Raw genomic sequence first — 20064 nt, 5'->3', positions numbered from 1 at the left:
AACTGCAACCGGCATTTGTTGCAATGATAAACATTTCTCTTCTGTTACCTCATGTAGTTTTGTTAGAGCCATTACCATTTTTGAAGACTTTTAGGCAATGCTGGCAAATGCCGAGAATCTTCATGAATCTTCTGAAAATGGATACCTACCTACCTCAGAGTAGAAAGGGGAGAGATATTGACACACCTGACAAACATAAGAAATCCAGGCTTGCGAGTATCCTTTATATGCTGGAGAAACATGGGCTCGCTTTCAAAGACCCACTCACAAAAATATGGAATGCTTCACGAATTTGCATATCATCCTTGTGCACGGGCTATGCTTATCATCTCTATATCGTTCCAATATTAGTATATTTGCTTCTGAAGCGAGCACACCATTCATTCATTCATTAATCTCCATATACACATAATATTATTTGTTCATTTTTACGTATTATCTTTTATTATATCTTTCATGGTCCTATTAAATTCTAATTCTTCAATCTTCTTCTTCCATGTTTTTGTGTGTAAATGTGTGACCCAATGTATAACCTCTAACATACACTTTATGGTTCCCCTCCCCCTTTTTTTAAAGATGTTTGCCATGCAGTATATATCCTTGAATTTAAAAATCAGGATTAAATTGAAGAATGCACTTTGAGAAAGGTATGTTCTGATGAGACTTGACATTAACCCCAAATTGCAGAAATAGCCATTACTGTGGGTGAACGTAGCTCAGAACACAGGAATCTGTGCAGAGGATGGGAGAGAAAACTTAATGAGCTAATAATTCATAGAATTAAAAGGGTAGTAAAAATGGAATGGGAGTTTTTGTTCATGGAACAGGAGCAGAAAAGGATCCCTGAAATACATTTCAAAATACTGACATTTTAGGCATTCAATGAAAGAATAATTATAATGGACACAAAATATAGAGAGACCCAAGGAACAGAAAATAACCTCAAGAACTGACAAATGGGATCACATAAAATTAAAAGCATCTGCATGATAAAATAAATTAATGACATCCAAAATGAGAAAGCATCTTTGTCATACCACAGATAGAGGGTTGATATCTAGGATATACTGAAAATACAACCAATAGATGGATACTTAACAGATAGCTCACCAAATTTGAAATAGCATAGCCAGTGAATATTTCTAGACGTTTCAACATATATAGCCATTTAGAACATTAAGTAAAATTATTTTGAATGGTTTTCTCATTTTAATAAAACTGGCTAACATTAAGAAAACAAATGATATAAAGTGCCAATAAGTACATATGAAAAGAGAATTTCTTACTTGATTTAGAATTTTAAACTGATAAAACTACTGTGGAAATCAGTAAGAGACTTCCCTACCCAAACAACTAAAGCTGGACAATCTTTCAAAGTAGATGCATCTTTCCTGGACCCATACCAAAATGTCTTACCACATCGTTGTTTACCACTATCCTATTCATAGAAACAAGAAAATAGTACCTGTCCAGATATTCATCACTGTATGACTAACTAATGAAAACATGAATTTACAAATTCAGAATGAAATAATATTCCATACAAAATATAAAACTATCAAATTTGTTGGTTTATTAACCATTGCTCTCCAAAGGAGCAAAATGGATGGAATAAATATATGTTTAAAAGGATTTATTAAATTTGCTTACATGTCATGATCCAAATAGCACATCATTGGCTACCTTCACTTTAGATAGCTTTAGAACACAGCACACAGGGCTGGATGCCTCATCAGTCCCAATGTAGTTCAAGACTTGGAGGATCGTTGGAGACTCACTGGTCTTCAATATGCAATTCTGGGTTATACTATTGCAAAAGAACTATGTTGGCAGTGATGACAGCAACATATATTAAGTAACCAGAACATTGTAAAGGCAAGCATGCAAGAAAGTAAAACATTTCTTTTTCAGACTTTTCTTTTGTCTAAACTACCAACAGATATTTGCACCTACATTTACAGTGGAGCCTCCCACTTAAAGTGATCAAGGATGTGCAATAATGACTTGCTTGTAGGTTTACTCCATATCCAATATTATAGCAGGAGAAATGATAAAATTAAAAAATAAAATATTATAGTATAGTAATCCAGGCTCACAAAGATAAACATTGAATGTTTTCTTTTATAGGTCTGTCAATATTTGTAAAATACATGTAAAATTATGTGGTAGTGGGTATTCATACCTATTGCTATGTAGAAAGAGACTTATGAGAATGGGAAGAGAGGCTTTGAGTAGTGGAATACATGAGAAAGGAAAATAGAAACAGTCACATAAGAAGGGAAAACATGTTTTTGTTTGGAGTGGGTAACAAAGCACATGTGATAGGAAAGATGTTTACTAGGGCTCACCAAGGTACATGAAGGAATCTGAGAAAGGAGATAAGGGCAACTTGCATAGAAGAGAAGGGTCAGCCAATATTAGGTAGGACAATAATATCAAGGAGCTGTAGATGACTTAGTGGTTAAGGGTACTGAATGCTATTCCAGAAGACCTGGTTTCAGTTCTGAGAAGCTACATGATATCTCACAATTATCATTTCCATAGGAGTGAGATCAGTCTTCAGCTAGGGTCTGGTTCTTAGGAGCTTTCCTCTAAATATTGAAGCTTCAAAAATTCTGTATCTTCTAGGCTTTTTGTCAACTCTTCTCAGCCTTCTGGTGACCTCAGTTTTCTTATCAATGAATTAAAATATCACAGTTATATAAGTAGTTACTGTCTGCACTCCAGATTGATTACAATGCTAGCTACTTTATTATTTGTCTACATAGCCAGAACAAAGACTGTTATTTCATTTTCTCAAAGATTTTCTCATCTCCTTAAAAAATAAATCAAAATAAAATAAACTTTTGTTCACTCAGCTGATTATGCTTGGCTCCTATCAATATTTTAAAATTTTATTTTTCATTCTCAGTACATACAAAACTCTATTAAATGTGATTGTAGACACTGAAAAGTTGTGGAAACAGATTGAAACTCTTCTTCCAATGTAATTGCTTATACTGTTCAATATTGACTACTAGAGATAATTGCTCTGTTGCTTGTTTCTAGTCTTGTCATCATTCTAGAGGTGGTGGAACTTGGGAGAATGAAGCTAATAAATGAGACGTACTTCAATCACATGCAATAGCCAGCTTTATTTAGAGCATCAGACAATTTATACCCTGAGGATTAAGGATGATCATATAAGTAAAGTTCTCATGAGTTCAAGCTTTATACAATCACAACGACAAGGTGCATGTGGCAAAGCCATGTTTTTCCATAGAGGTATATTAAGGATATTTAGTAGAATAACATAAGGAAGCAGTAATTAGTAATCTAAATTAAACTCACTTGTATCTGATAGACCAGAGGGACAAACAGAGAAACACATTCCAAAAAAAAATTCTATATTTTGAGAAACTGAGGTCAGAAGACTTTTTTCTGTTTTTTTTTTTTTTTGGAGTATTCTTAAAGTACACAGAATTCTCTAATGACTCCATTTTTGGACTGTGTTTCAATAGACCCCTTAGTTTTCATTTCAACAGCACCCATAATTTATTTTTTTAAAGATATAGTGATAAAATAATATTATAGGTTAAAGTAATGTATAGTCACTAAGACATTCAATTTACTGTGAACAAAACTCAATGCTCCATACTTTTATGGGTTGGCTTTTTAAGGTATTAACAAAATTCATTGGAATAAAATTACATGGTTTGATTTCTATATTCGGTTTGAAATTTCATCCTGAAAAGTTACTTTGTATTTATTATTTCATCTAGTGTGGGCAAATGGAATCAGAGAACAACTTAGATGTTAGTTCTTTATTATGTGTGTTCCATGCATTAGACTAAGGGAACACACACCAGTTGGCTTGATCATCAAGACAACTCATCAAGCCATTAAGTTCTGTAACGTTCTTGCCCGAATTACATTTTATGTATAATAGGTTACTATTAATGATGTGTTCTCAAGATAACTATGAGATTAAAAATGACACATAAAGGGGTTGGGGATTTAGCTCAGTGGTAGAGCGCTTGTCTAGGAAGCGCAAGGCCCTGGGTTCAGTCCCCAGCTCCGAAAAAAAGAACCAAAAAAAAAATGACAAATAAAGATTTTTTAGAAACATATATCAAATAAAGAAAAGAATTCATGTCTCAGAGATTTGATTTTTCTTTCCTGAGGCAACATCTCACGCAGTACAATCTTGTCTCAAACACGCTAGTATGATCTTGAATCCCTGATCCACTTGTTTGTGCTATCTGAGTGCTGAAATCATAGGTTTCCAACTCCATATCCCATTTTAATTTTATTTAAACTGAATCATAATTTAAAAATATAAGAGAACTGCTCAGTGAATCAGGGAAACTATTTAACATACCTTGATATTAATAGAGGAAGCTACAGATAAATGCTTCAAATTTGGAAATTAATGTGGAAATTAAACAACAGAGATTATACATTAGTAGGTCCAAGCTGGGCAAATTTCAGACAAGAATAAAGACATATCAAGTATTTGTATGAGTAGTTGTATCCCAATGCCATGTAACTGTCATGAGTCAGGTTAGAACTCTAGGTAATCGGTTTTGGAGAGTTACACTGATAAATTCTGTTGAGGGCATGACAGGTCACAGAATTGAAAATGGCCCTGTAGGATATATTTATTGGAAGTGATCTCTACTATTTTTAATTCTACATCTATTACTTTTAAATTAAAGACTCTGAGGGTTAAAATGCTAAACTATTTGCTCCAGTCAAAAGCTATTTACTAAAAGTCACTAAGACATGAATTCAAGTATCATTGATATTTTCAATGCCTCAAAACAATTCTCTGAAATCCTATTTTATGTAAACAAGCATGTAACAATATATTATTTGCATAAAAAGACAAATGGCTACCTTAGCATTTTATAGATATTTTCTTCCTAGTTATGAAACAATAAAAGCTATGGCCAGACCCTTAACTGCATATATGTATATATACATATATATATATATATATATATATATATATATATATATATAATGTTTACTGTTGAAGTAAGGTATTAAAACCCTGAAGGATCACTTCTTTTGAAGGAAAGAAAAGTAACCTTGACTCTCTGGAAAGGAGAAAAATATTAAAGATACTCACTTACATGTACAGCTATTTTTCAAGGTGGATCAGCTCTATAAAAATTATGACCTTTTTCTGTACCTTATTTTATTTTCTAGACCTAAAAATATTGCCAGTGCCTGAGGCGTAAGTCAGAGCGAACCTCCATTATCACTCCAGAGACTTGGCATTTTCCTCATTAGGCACCATAGCATCTGACTGAGTGACCTTGTTTGGTGAGAAGACACAGATGGAGTCTGTCAGTAAATCTTGTTAATGTAACAAGTATTCCTACTGTTAGATGAGTGTTGCACCTGATACTGGCATTTCTTTCAGTAGTAAACAACCTTTGCTCCCTTTCCAACATGGCCTCTTCCCTCATGCCACCAGTTTAGCTTGTTCTTAGGATTATCTAAAAGCATTTCTCCTGCTGAGAAGGTGAGGAGTTCTCTCTTCCCTAGTCGAAATCTCATGCTGGCTTTTTAAAGCAGTAAAGATGACATTTAAAGGTGACAAACATAAACTTGATCCAAATGTTTTAGGTGAATAACAAGCCTTTCTATAAGGTAAACATTCTCAGTCACGTCATTCTTTACATATTTTGCTATGGGAATCTTAAAGCTGAAAGGAAAAGATAATATTAAATTACTGGAAAATACAAGAATATCAGTTAATTATATTTTAACATTACTTGCACAATGGGGTATTATACCACCAACTTAACATTTAATCACTGCTGTTTCAACAATTTATTTAAAATCTTTTGATAAATATAAATATAAAATCTCAATTTGAATGTGGGAATCAAATGAAGATCCTTGAGATTGTTTTAGACATAAATTAAAAAACTCCTATACTTATATTTACTTACAAATATAAGACATAAAATTTAAAGAATCATTGAAGCCCAATCAGAAAAGATTGATTTTAGTGGACATTTAATGCTTGTGAGACAGCTGAATCGAATGTGAATGGTTTTCAGAGATCTGAAAACCAAGTGGATGCTAGGAGTTTACAGACAGTAACTTGTTTGCAGTGAGAACTACTTATTCTGAGAATTTAGTTTTATGCCTTTGTTTAAGATATATAATAAGTATTAATCGAAAACATTACTCCTTGTTCCATATTTTTGCAGTTGATCATCATTCATGTCTTCAATGTAAAATATGTGATAAATGAATACAAAGACTGTGAAAGGCTCTCTGAATAGTATGTTAGATGTCCCCGGACAAAATTCTAAAAGGGGCAGTGGCAGAAATGGAAGATTAAACAGTACTTGATCATATGTGAATAATCAGAAAGTAATTAAAATATTATAATTAACACTGTAAGGGATGGCACTCCCCCTCCCCCACTATGAATTATCTGAACATTCAGAATATGAGATCTTTAGGTAAGCCTTTAGCTTTATACTTATTTAAGTTTAAGAGTTAAGTAGGTTTAGTTGTATGGAGAGAGAATACATGCCAGAAAGTAGAATGACATCTCTTAATGGTATGAGCTACAAAGATTCAAATATGCTCAGTAAACAAGCTTGAGGCTAAGAATGCCACTGGAGATGGATGTCGGGCCAGATAATTTATAATTCATCAATTCTTGATAAAATATACTAAAATATTTTGCTATGCTCTGTGAAAACGGAAAACATCTGTGCACACCTCTTATATCCTCAGCAAGAATAAAATGAGGTCCCAATCCTTTGTGAACACCAAGCAAGTTAATCCCCATCAACTCTGTACCAAAATTTTCAGTTTATCCCCTGAAAAGTCTGTCTGTAAGCATCCATGCAGTAGTCAAAGTATGTTAAGGAGGAATGAGTGTCTCCCTTCCATTTTCTATATAACAATGGTTTCTACAAAATGGAAATTTTCCCAAAATCTCATTCTGGAAGGGGGGGGACACCCATAAAGAAGGGGTGGGGGAGGGATTAGGGGGATGTTGGCCTGTAAACCGGGAAAGGGAATAACACTCGAAATGTAAATAAGAAATACTCAAGTTAAAAAATAAAATAAAATAAAAGAATAAAAAAGCTGAACCACATTCTGCCAAATACAGGAAAGATAAATTCTCTGATGATTCCGGTTTTGAAGATGTAATCCATAGCTTCCTAAGAAAAGCCTTTAGAAAATGGCCCACTGAGACTCAGCTAAGCCGGGGTTACAGGGGCTCACAGAGACTGAAACAACAAACAGGGAGTCTGGATGTGTCTGACCTAGGTATTTATGGTTGTGTAGCTTATGTTCTTGTTTGACTACTCTTGTCCCATCTCTTTCTCGGTTTTGGTTTTATTTGAGAGTGTCAGTAAGGCAAAAGGAGTACTTGGTGTGGCACAGTAAACTGCCAATTGCGGCAGACATGCCTTAACACTGCGACCGTAGTGAATCTGAAGGAAGCTTCATGCTCCCACTTTGTGGAACCTGTTTGACTTAATATCAGAGGGAGCAGGCCTAGTCACCAGTTAGGCAACCTGTGACCTAGTGGTTGCCTGCATCCTGTATGATATTTGTCTCTCTGGAATGATACTAAGGGATGAGGTCACAACCTTCCGGTGACCATTAGGAAGGGAAAATGGAAAACTTCGTGCCCATCTGAGTGGCCCACTTTTGAGGTCAGGTGACCCACAACTGGGACATTTGATCTCTCTGTCATTAATGCAATAAAAAAGAAGGTATTCGGGGCTAGCACGGCCGGCTACCCTGACCAGCACCCCTACATTATTGTCTGGGAAGACTTAGTAACTAACCCTCCCCTCTGTATCAAGCCTTTCTCCTCATCAAGCCTACATAGCTCATGGCTATACAAGATTAGGAGGACCGCTGCCCTGAGAAGAAAGCACAGAAGGAGACTCTATAGGATCCTGGCACAGCAGACCTCCTTCTGGACACCCTACCTCCATACCCCCAAGGCAGCGACACCCACAGCCCTGTCACAATCATCTGAGGGGTCTGCCAGCTCCGGCACCTTCAAGATTCTATCCTCCCCTTCCTCGACCAGGAGAGGACCCAGAGCCAGCAATGGGAACCCCTACGGGAGAGCTACCTCCCCTGACATAACTGTGGCACTACCTCTGCAAGCCGATGGGTACATAGATATTGATGAGAATCAGGTCATGAAATATTGACCTTTTTCCTCTGTGTATAAATTGAAGGTGCAGCACCTCCCCTTCTCAGACAACTTCAAGAGACTCACTATCCTGCTAGATCAATTCTCTTTATACATCAGTCCACCTGGGATGTTTATCAGCAGCTCCTCCAGGTCCTCTTCACCACTGAAGAGAAGGAGTATATATTCTCTTAGAAACCAGGAACAATGTTCCACGGACCAACGGGGTCCCCACCAGAATTAGGCTGACATTGATGACAGATTTTTTTTCCCTCAGGAGACTTCAATTTGAATGAAGGAAAGGATTGCCTGAAGGTCTACTGCCAGGCTCTGTGGGCAGGTGTTAAAGGTGTCACTCGGTGACCTACCAATTTGACTAAGGGAAGAGAAGTTAGGCAGGGTTCTTTTCAGTCCCCAGTCATCTTCATGGAGCGGCTCATGGAAGTGCTCTGTCAGTACATGCCCTATGACCCTAACAGTGAAGAGCACAAGGCTGCTGTTAACCATGGCTTTTATAGATCAGGCCAGTAGAGACATTAAAACGAAACTTCAGATTAGAGGAGATGCAGGGTAGGTGTTTGAGGGATCTAGTACAGGCTGCTGACAAATTTGTCCACAATTGAGGCAGAAGAAGTAAAAGAACAGAGAAGAAAAAAGAAGAAGAAGAGAGAAAATTAAGAAAGAAGAACACCAAAACAGAAATTTGCAGAGGATTTTTGGCAACAGTAGTGAGGGAGAGTTGAGAAACTGGGCCCTGACCCAGACCAGAGAGGAGGCCACTTGTTAAAGACCAGTGTGCATACTGTGAGGAACGGGGCCATTGGGCCTGGGAATGTCCCAACAGAAAGAAGGCTGGAAAGGGATGCCACTACTTGGGAAAGGCGCTTCCCTACTTCAAAGTTGCTGGCCCTGGGTGAGGAAAATGACTAGGGTGGATGGAGTTCAGACCCCCTCCCTGAACCCAGGGTAACCTTGAGAGTGGAGGGGAAAGCCACCAATTCTTAGTGGACACTAGAGCATAGTACTTTGTCCTGCTCCAGGTGGATGGACCTATCTCCAACAAAGCCGTGGGTACAAGGGGACACGGGGATGAAGCGGGATGCATAGACTACCCGACGAGCGTGGACCAAGAATCCCAAACTCATTCATGGTTATCCCTGACTGCGCCTGCCCACTACTTGGGCAAGATCTCCTCACAAAACTGGGAGCCCAAATTCATTTCCTCCCAGATGGACCACAACTGAAGGAACCGGATAATGAGCCCATCAAAGTCCTCACAGTTAGATTAGAAGACAAGTACAAATTGTTTGAGTCTGGTCCTGAAGGACCAGCTTCCTCGACATTGAATGGTGGCTAAAAACCTTTCCTCAGGTTTGGGCAGAGACGACAGGTGTCGGGAAGACCATACATTGCCCCCCACGCCCATCCATTTAGAGTTCAAGGCTCAGGCTAACACAATCTCGGTGCGTCAATACCTTATGTCCCAAGAAGCCTGGGAAGTCATTAAGCTCCATATTCACAGACTCTTACAACTGGGTGTTCTGCACAGGTGTCATCAGCCTGGAACATGTCACCCTTGCCCATTAAAAAGCCGGGCACCCAGGATTATCGTCCAATTCAGGACCAGAGGTCAACCAGTGTGTGGCCAATCTCCTATGGTCCCTAATCCTTACACCCTATTAAGCTCTCTGCCACCCTCTAGGACATGGTACACTATCTTAGACTTGATAGATGCATTTTTTTTGCTTGCTGATACCCCCCGCAAATCCTTCGAATGGAAAGACTGTGAACTAGGGGTACCTGGTCAGCTACTGCCCCAAGTTTTAAAAATTCACCTACCATCTTTGAAGCTCTTCACCAAGACCTGGTGATGTACAGGGGAGCCAACCCACAGGAAACTCTCTTATAATATGTAGTTGATTTTTTTTTTGGTAGAGGCTGAAAGTGAGGTGCATTGGCTCAAAAACACAAAGTGCCTACTTGCAGAGCTAGGCAAATTGGATCAGCAGACCTTAGCAAAGAAGGCCCAAAGTTGCCTACATAAATTATGTATTTTCAAACATAATTTAGAGTTCTTTCCCACAGACTTAAGGACTGTCCTGAAGTTCTCCACATTTACCATTTTGCTGAGACATTAGCCACATCTTTATCTCCTGGGCTCATGCTGTCTTAGATAATCATGAAGTCATTAACATTAACAATGGGGAGAACATTCATCAGGAATGTGAAAATATGTACATTATTATACAAATGAGTCTTATGACATTGGAAGTCCTGGAGACTCATGCGTGCTGCCCCAGTCCTAATGGCAAGAACATTGTCAATCTGTCCCTATCAAGGTCATGCCTGACCTGCCCCTAGTCTTGTTGCAACTTGATATGTCATGTTTGATTAATATCTCTTTTCTGAACAGAAAGGAGGAGGAGTGCATCTGGGGAGGAAAGAAGGTGTGGGAGCAAGACTGGGAGGACATGTGGGAAGGGAAACCGTGGTCAGGATGTAAAATAAGAAAGAAGAATAAATTTAAAAAGACAAGCTTTTCATTTGGGAAAAACTGGCAGAAGGCTTGGGGAATGTTTATTATTTGTTTGGCTATTTCATCTTTTTATTTTCCCCTTGTTCTCTCTCAATCCATAATATTATTTTTATGCATTTGCTTTCAAGGCTGACCATTTGATATTGGATAACAAATTGGTGTGCCCTTCCCTGGGGAAGACTCTTTCCCCTCTTCTGCATTCCTTTGTTACCCATAGTTCTTTTATTGGTGAGGCCTGAAGAGAGTTTCCCTCCACCTTTGAAATACCACATCTATTGATATAAACTTCAGGTCATGTTTAGGGAGCCAAACTGATGAAATTTCATGGATACACTTCTTCTAACATTCTTTTAAGAAGTGACATTGTTCAGCAAAAATACATATCTGGTTCTAGCCACCTAACTAACTGTAAGGGAATAGTACAGCCATTGATCTTGGGGGACAACCTAGTAACACATTCTTTCCTGTAGAGCGGTTCATCACACTTAGGTAAATAACAAAATTTAGAATCCTCAGGAAGCTCAGACTTACTAAAACACCAATGGATCTGAATTTTATAAACAATAAGTATTGCAGGAGAGAATAAACTTTTCCACAGAGGCTGTCTATAAGTTTGTACAGTCATCATATCTCCGGTCATATAGCTTTTTGGAATCATTATTCATGGAGATGTGGGATTTTCAGTGATGCAGTGTAAGGCTCAAAGTGAGTCTAAACTATTGGGAGACCCCCCCCCACCCAAGTGAGAAACGAGACTAGAATTCGATGCAAACTCAAGAGGTTTATTTTTCCAGCACACCATGGTTGACCCTCAATCAGCCCCTCATGGTGAGTGACTAGAAGACGACCCTGAATTGCTACAACAAGCAGATTTTATACTTTTTAGGGGTACAGGTTACATCAGCAAGTTTATAATTTAAACTTATTGGCTAAGCATATTGACATTTAAATCTATTGGCTCGCCATATAGCATTCATTCTGCAATCAGAATGGCAGGCAGCTATCAGTAAGTATGTTGTGTGGTTTTTCAAGAATGTTTATGCTCCACCCAAGAACTATAAATGGAGAACCGAACTTGGCCTAGCCTTGACTTGAGGCAGTGGATGGAAGGCTGGCAAAAGCCCTTAGAGTCCTTCAGCAGGTGTCTTTTAAAAGAAATGTGTGCTTTTATTAAATATCCTCAGTCAATTCATTGGTTTTACCAAGCCACACATTCATGGAACTTTTCCTTTTATTCTATATAATGCTCTAGCAGGTATAACTAATCTATAGGTAGTTTCCAAACAAGGTTGCCAACTATCTACAATCAAGAGAAAATGCAAGTCAGAAGAGAAGACCCTGGCAGCTTTCTGGTTGTCAGCATTCACAAACTTGATACAGAAAGCTGAAGTACGAACACTTCCGAACATCTCATACCCAATTAAGAACTGGAATATTAGAAAAGAAATTTAATTTCATTCTCTGGGTGGAAAGATAGGAGTGATTTGGCAAATGATTTTCAATTTGTACATTTAAACTTCTTTTATTGATTGTCTGCATGTGGTCTTCAATCAAAACTGTTATTCTTTTACGATCTCAGAAATAAATTTCATTTTCTTTTTTCCTCATTTCATTAGTTCTTCTATTTGCCTAATGTTGTACCTTAAGTGTAAATGCTCTCCCAGAGGCTTACAAGCTTGATTATTTTGTCTTGAGTGGGTAGTACTCTTTGGGCTGTAGAATCATCAGGAAGTTGCTAAAAGTAGTGGTAACTGGAGTGAAGAATTGTGTAGGATTTTGATGGTGATTGTGTTGAATCTGGAGATTGCTTTTGATAGGATTGCCATTGGAGATCTCTCCATTTTCTGAGATCTTTTTCAATTTTTTTTCTTAAAAGACTTGAATTTAGAGTCATATAGAATTTTTCACTTGTTTGATTAGAGTTACCCCAGATATTTTATACTATTTATGGCTATTGTGAAGGCAGTTGTTTCCCTCATTCTTTTCTCAGCCTTTTTGTCATTTGCATAAAGAAAACTACTGATTTATTTGAGTTAATTTTATATCCAGTCACTTGGTCAATTTGTATCCTTTTGATCTATTTTTGTTATCTTAATGTTCTACCTAGAAGTTTGAGTACTATATTGAGTAGACATGGAGAGAGTGGGCCTCCTTGTCTTGTTCCTGATTTTAGTGGGGTTGATTCAATTATTTCTCCATTTAATTTGATATTGGATGTTTGTTTGCAGTAAATTGCTTTTATTAAGTTTAGGTATGAGCCCTGAATTCATGATCTCTCTCATACTTTTGACATAAAGGGGTGTTATATTTAGTTAAATGCCTTTTCTGCATCTAAGGAGATGATCATGTGATTTTTTTCTTTGAGTTTGTTTATATTGTGGATTATGTTGATGTATTTTTGTTTAGTTGCCCAGTTGCCTTGTGTGTAGAGGATCTCCTGTGATGACTTCAGGCTGTGGTGTCTTCTGGGGAGCAGACTAGCTGGCAATATGTTCTGGCAGAAGGCATGGGTCGGAAGAGGAGTGGAAATCAGGGGTGGAGTGGGTATTGGGGGGCTGAAGGGTCCTGAGTCCACTGGGCTTCCAACGGCAGCAGTGGGATTTCATGGGTGGATGCTTGTAGCCAACCATTGAACTGAGAACAGGGTCTCCAATGGAGGAGGTAGAGAAAGGACTGAAGGAATTAAACAGGTTTGTAATCCCATACAAAGAGCAACAATATTAACAAACCAGACACCCCAGAGAACCTAGGGATTATACCACCATCCCAAAAGTACACATGGATAAACCTTTTGCTCCATCCACATAGGTAGCAGAGGATGGCCTTGTAGGGCATCAGTGGAGGAGGAACCCTTGGTCCTGTTAAGGCTTGATGTGTAGGTAATGTCAAGTCTGGGAGGTAGGAGGGAATAGGAATGTGGGTTAGAGAACACTCTCATGGAAGCAGGGTGTATGCCTGGGTGTGGTATATCTGGGCACAAGTAGTACTATGTCCAATTTTTTAAGGAACATTTGCAGAGTGGTTGTATCATCTTGCAATCCCACCAACAATGGAGGAGTGTTTCTCTTTCTCCACATCCTCCACAGCATCTACTATGACTAGAGTTTTTGATCTTAGCCATTCTGACTGGTATGACATGGAATCTTAGGGTTATTTTGATTTGTATTTCCTTGAATACTAAGTATGTTGAACATTTGTTTATGTTCTTCTAGGCCATTTCATATTCCCCTGTGCCTATGTGTGAGAGGCATTCCCCACATTCTCTTCTATTAGTTTTAGTATATCTGGTTATATGTGGAGGTGAAAGATCCACTTCTATTTGAACTTTGTACAATGCAATAAGAATGGATCAATTATCATTTTTCTACATGCCGAATGCCAGTTGAACCAGCACCAATTGTTGAAAATGCTGTCTTTTTCCCACTGGATGGTTTTAGCTCCTTTGTCAAAGATCAAGTGACCATAGTAGTGTGGATTCATTTCTGGGTCTTCAATATGTTTTCAATGATCTACCTTCCTGTTTCTGTATGAATACCATACAGTTTTCATCACTATTGCTGTGAAATAGAGCTTGAGTTCAGGCATGGTGACTCTCCCAGAAATTCTTTTATTGTTGAGGATAGTTTTCGTTATCCTGGAATTTTTGTTATTCCAAATGAATTTGAAAATCACTCTTTCTAACACAAGGAAGAATTGAATTAGAATTTTGATGGGGATTGCATTGAATCTGTAGATTGTTTTCAGCAAGAGAGCCATGTTTAATTTATTAATCCTGCGAATCCATAAGCATGGAAGTTCTTTCTATCTCTAGGATCTTCGATTTCTTTCTTCAGAGACTTGAAGTTCTTGTCATACAAATCTTGCACTTGCTTTGCTAGAGTCACATCAAGGTATTTTATATTATTTGTGACTATCATGAAGAGTGTCATTTCCCTAATTTCTTTCTCAGCCTGTTTATCCTTTGTAGAGGAGGGCTACTGACTTATTTGAGTTAATTTTATATTTAGCCACTTTGCTAGAGTTGTTTTTCTGCTATAGGATTTCTCTGGTGTAATTTTTGGTGTCACTTATGTATACTACCATATCGTCTTCAAATAGTTATGTTTTGACTTCTTCCATTCCAATTTTGTATCCCTTTGATCTCCTTTTGCTGTGTAATTGCTATGGCTAGGACTTTGAGTACTATATTGAATAGGTAGGGAGAAAATGGGCAGCCTTGTCTAGTCCCTGATTTTAGTGGGATTGCTTCAAGTTTCTCTCCATTTAGTTTGATGTTGGCTACTGGTTTGCTGTATATTGCATTTACTATTTTTATGTATGGGCCTTGAATTCCTTATCTTTATAAGAACTTTATCATGAAGGGGTACTGAATTTCGTCAAATGCTTTCTCAGCATCTAGAATATACATTTTTCTCAGCACCTCATGGTACCTTTTTCATAATTGACTATATACTTGGTCACTAAACAGACCTCAATGGATGCAAGAAGATTGAAATAATCCTCTGCATAGTATCAGATCACCACTGGCTAAGGCTGGACTTAAGTAACAACAAAAACAATAGAAATCCCGCATACACATGGAAGCTGAACAATGCTCTACTTAATGATAACTTTGTCAAAGTAGAAAAAAGAAAGAAAATAAATTAATTTTTAGAATTTAATGAAAATGAAGGCACAACATACAAATTCATGGGACACAATGAAAGCACTGCTAATAGGAAAACTCTGAGTGCCGAGTGCCTCTGAAAGGAACCTGGAAAGAGAATGCCTCTTTCCAGCTTTACTGCAAACCTGAAAGCTCTAGAACAAAAGAAGCAAATACACCCAATAGGAGTAGACAACAGGAAATAATCAAATTCAGGGCTAAAATCAACCAAGTAGAAACAAAAAAGAAGTATTCAAAGATTCAACAACCTAGGAGCTGGTTCTTTGATAAAAATAAACTAGATTGATAAACCTTTATCCAGACTAACCGGAGGGCAAAGAGACAGTATCCAGATTAACAGTCTGAAATGAAAAGATCAACTGAGGAAAGAGAAACTGAGGAAATTAAAAAAATATCACCAGATCCTACTACAAAAATCTATACTCAACAAAACTGGAAAACCTGGAGGAAATGGACAATTTTCTTGGCAGATACCAGACACCAAAGTTAAATCAGGATCAGATAAACCATCTCAACAGTCCCATAAACCCTAAAGAAATAAAAGCCGTCATTAAAAGCCTCCCAAACAAAAAAATCCTAGGACCAGATGGGTTTAGTGCAGAATTCTATCAGACTTTCAAAAAATACCTAATACCAATACACTTCAATCCATTCCACAAAATAGAACCAGAGGGAACATGACCCAATTCATTCTATGAAGCCTCAATTATGGTAATACCTAAACCACACAAAGACCCAACCAAGAAATAAAACTTCAAACCAATTTCCCTTTATAAATATTGATGCAAAAATATCAAAACTGTCATTCATCATGATCAAGTAGGATTTATCCCAGGGATGCAGGGATGGTTCAATATATGGAAATTCATCAATGTAATCCACTATAGAAACAAACTCAAAGAAAAAAAAACCAAAAACAAAAAACAAAACAAAAAAAAAACCAAAACCAAACAAACAAACCAAAAAGAACCCCCCACGATTGTCTCATTAGATGCATCTTTGGCTTTTAACACTAAGGGTGGTGCTCTAAAAGAATTCCCCATTTGATACTAACATATTCTTTTTAGACATTCATTATGTTGGGATGTCATGAGAGATGTGAGTGTTCAATTTTATTTTATGTATTCATTCTCTATAACAAGCTACACATGATCAAAATCCTTAAAATATTTATGAGTTTTATCTTGCCTTCTTAACTTGGTCCCAATATAGTACCTTGATTGTAATTGCCATGACTCAATTCTGATTCTTTATTCCTCTGGGATCCAGAAGCATACGAGGCTACATAAAGAATCTTTCTCTAATCATGATATACTGAGAAGTTGCTGATATTTTCCTATAGCTAGCAGTTGTTTGTAGAGACTAGAATAATTTACCAGGTCCTGAAGGACCTGGTACTAGTCTATGAACACTATTTTTTTTCCTACTATTGCTAAAGTCTTTTCCCAAATATGAGAAATCAAAATGTATACTTAAGAGTTAATTGATAGAGGATAAGTATTTATAATATAGATAGGGATTATGCAAGTTGAGTAAAGAGATAGTTATAGTTTCTCCACCAAGTTCCGTGTCTTCATTGTTCCTAGGTAGCTGTCTAGATTTCCAGTACCAGGCATGATTTCAATCTTGCTGATTGGATCCTACATCTAGACAGATATTTGATGGTTACCTCAATTGTAGATGCCACTATTGTACGCATAGGATTTTTTTGTCCTGCTAGTCTTTATGGTGTTTTGTAGGCTTGACAATAAAAGCTAGTTGTTTATGTAGTTCAAATTTAGCACACACTTTTAATCCCTCTGGCTGGTATATAGACATGCTCTTAGCATACATCTTTCATCCAAACAATTAAGGTAAATATAGTTTTTAGAAGGAGCACCAGTGTTAGAAAATGATGTCTGATTGAATGGCACACAAAGTGACAAATCAGATAAAGATTTGACAGGACACAATATGCCCAACTCTCAGGAGAACAGAAAGAAACAATAGGTTACTTAAGAGAGAACAGAACAGAGAAAGAAAAGGAGAAAGATAATTTTACTGGGACAGATTGTAGAAAGAGAATAAGCTGTACATGTGAAGACAGAATAAGCCAGAGAATAAGAAGGAGCCAGAAGTTTAGAACAGATTGCCAGAGTTAGTTTGAGCCCAAAGAAGGCAAAAAGTCAGAGACTGAGAGAGAAGCAAGATTGACTAGGTCAGCTTCAAGAGAAGTTTCAGCCAGCACAGCTGAATTGACCAGTCAGCCAAAGTTCAGAAAGAACTAGGAAGGAGTGAGCTTGTTCAGCAGCAAATCTCAGAGTCTGAAAACTAGGTGTAGTTTATATTGTAGGGAGCGTAGAAGCTTCCAAGACTAGGCCTCAGTTAGCATACAAACACTGTAAGTCTCCAAGACCACAATTACATCAGGAGAATAAAAATTACTTTTACATCGCCTTCCCTGCAGTACTCTCAAGGCAGCTGGGCTTCTGCTACTCTTATAAGCTTTTCACTTAGCCACTGTAGGTATATCTGCAGCCTCCCCTCTCCTGGGGATACTGAATTATTGGAGTCCTCAGGAGTAGAGCTGTTGATATGCTAAAATAAAATAAGCAATATAGAAAATCCTGAAAATCCTTCCTCAGGGTAATAGCTGGCCTTTCAGACATATTGTTTGTATATAATCCAATTTGAATGTCAAAAATACTGTATAGGTATTTCTTCTTTCACTCCATCTGTAACACTTTTTAATCTTACCCTCAGCAGATGGATGCCTAGAGTGGTAGAGGGCAAAGGTCAAGGCTTAGAAAAGCAAGAGATAAAAATGCTGTAATTGTAAAATCAATTACTCCTTCAGAGAAGCTTATTTCAAAGCTCTTCATATCTGCCTTACAAAACACAATTTTCTGTTTAATTTGCTTTACTATCGTCCTTTGTACCTATTTCTTAATCTTATTTTTAGATACTTAGAAAAAAATACAAGCCACAGGGAGTTTAGAGGTCTGGTGGGGTGAGGCATGGTTGTGGTGGGGAACATCCTTTTGGAGACAGGGGTTGAGGAGCAGTTATGGGATGGAGAACAGTAAGAGGGTGGACCAGGAGGGGAATAAAATCTGGAGTGTAAAAAAAGAATAAATAAAATTAAAAAATAAAATGAAAAAAATAAATTAGCCTCTTCCAGTGGTAAATATGTTAGTTGTTGCCAGAAACACTTAGCTCTGATACCATATACACATAAACAGCAAAATATTGATTCATCAGGTTATAATTATATATTTTTATATAAAAACAAGAATATAGTACACAGTTTTGTAATGAAACCTAGCATTTTCTAACAACAGCTAGCTCCAACAATCCCTTGCATAAGAGCTTAGCTTTTTAAGGGTTTAAGCAATTAAAGTAAATGCATAGATGCTAGGCTTTCTGAGTAAGTTTTCAGCTGGAAACATTGTTTAAATGTGGAGGCTATACCAAGAGTACATGCTAGTTTTCAGAGAGATTTATAAGTCATGTCATTTCATCTAGCCATTGTGTCAAAAGTATATGGTCACTTTATCAATAGTGACCCAATGTCTATCCTGGGAGGCAATCAAAGCAAAGAACAACAGCCTAGGATAGTCTGGAAGTCTTTTGTACAACCTTACCAATAACTCAGAAGGGGCTTTTCTTGCTTGATGATGGATTTTGATTTTTAGTTTATTTGGAGATGACTTGCCAATTCAGACCAAATAGTTAAATTTAAATTATTCATGCATATTTTTGTAATTTAGATAGATAATAATATAACGCATTGAGATTTTTTTAGATATATTTACTTTTGTAATATTCTACAACTCCCTTCTACTATTTTCCTCCTGCCTCCCTAATCTATACCCCAATTGTTCTTCTTACATTCAACTTACTTGTAACCTGTTATTCCCCTTACCATTCCGTCCCGTAGTTCCCTTTTATTTTTCTGGTTTTTGAAGTCACTCTAGGTTATATAGTTACATCTGAAGATTCGAGCTTGAAACCTCAGAAGAAAGACAATACGTGGCATTTTTGTTTTGAGGTCTGAGTTACATTTACTGTAAACTTTTCTGGGTCTATTTTCCTGAAAATATTGTAACTGCATTTCTATGTGGGAATAGCATTTTAAAATACATGTGCAGTACATGTTCATTGCCCATTAGTTAGGTAAAGGACATCAAGATTGCTTCTGTCTTAATTCATGTCCTCTTGCTCTGAAGAGACAACATGAGCACAGAGACTCTTATGGAAGAAAACATTTAATTGGAAATTGCTTGCACTTTCCGATTGTCAATTCTCTTCACGATGGAGAAGAATGCAGCATCCAGACAGACATGGATTCAGATGTAGATGAGAGTTCTATATGAGGACTCACAGACAGCTGGAAGAGAGATCCACTGAGACTGGCTTGGGCAGGCCACATTTTTAATCTTTTCAAATAGTGTCATTACATGATGACTAAGATTCAAATATATGAACCTATGGAGCCAGGGCAAATCAAAGCACTGCATTCCATTTCTTAGCTATTGTAAATAAAGCAATGAAATTCCTGAGCTAGTATCTGTGGAGTATGTACCCTGTGGGCATACACCAAGGAGTGGTTTAGTTGGGTTATACGGTAGACTTATAACTTAGCAGATTTTTAACCTCCTTCCCCACCCAAAAAAAGAAAGTGTGAAAAATTTACATATGTAAATA

At 37.3% G+C, this 20064-nt stretch overlaps 1 non-coding gene across 1 annotated transcript; it reads right to left on the bottom strand.

Moving 5' to 3' along the window:
- Positions 1-268: 268 nt before the first annotated feature.
- On the bottom strand, positions 269-375 carry LOC120094983 (U6 spliceosomal RNA). The gene has a single exon (XR_015630070.1). It is a non-coding gene; the product is annotated as a U6 spliceosomal RNA (small nuclear RNA).
- Positions 376-20064: the final 19689 nt, after the last annotated feature.

This window comes from Rattus norvegicus, chromosome 9 (assembly GCF_021556685.1).
Source record: "Rattus norvegicus strain SHRSP/BbbUtx chromosome 9, alternate assembly SHRSP_T2T, whole genome shotgun sequence".
Taxonomy (NCBI): domain Eukaryota; kingdom Metazoa; phylum Chordata; class Mammalia; order Rodentia; family Muridae; genus Rattus; species Rattus norvegicus.
The sequence above is the reverse complement of the archived record's forward strand: the minus strand, read 5'-3'. Positions and strand labels throughout refer to the sequence as shown.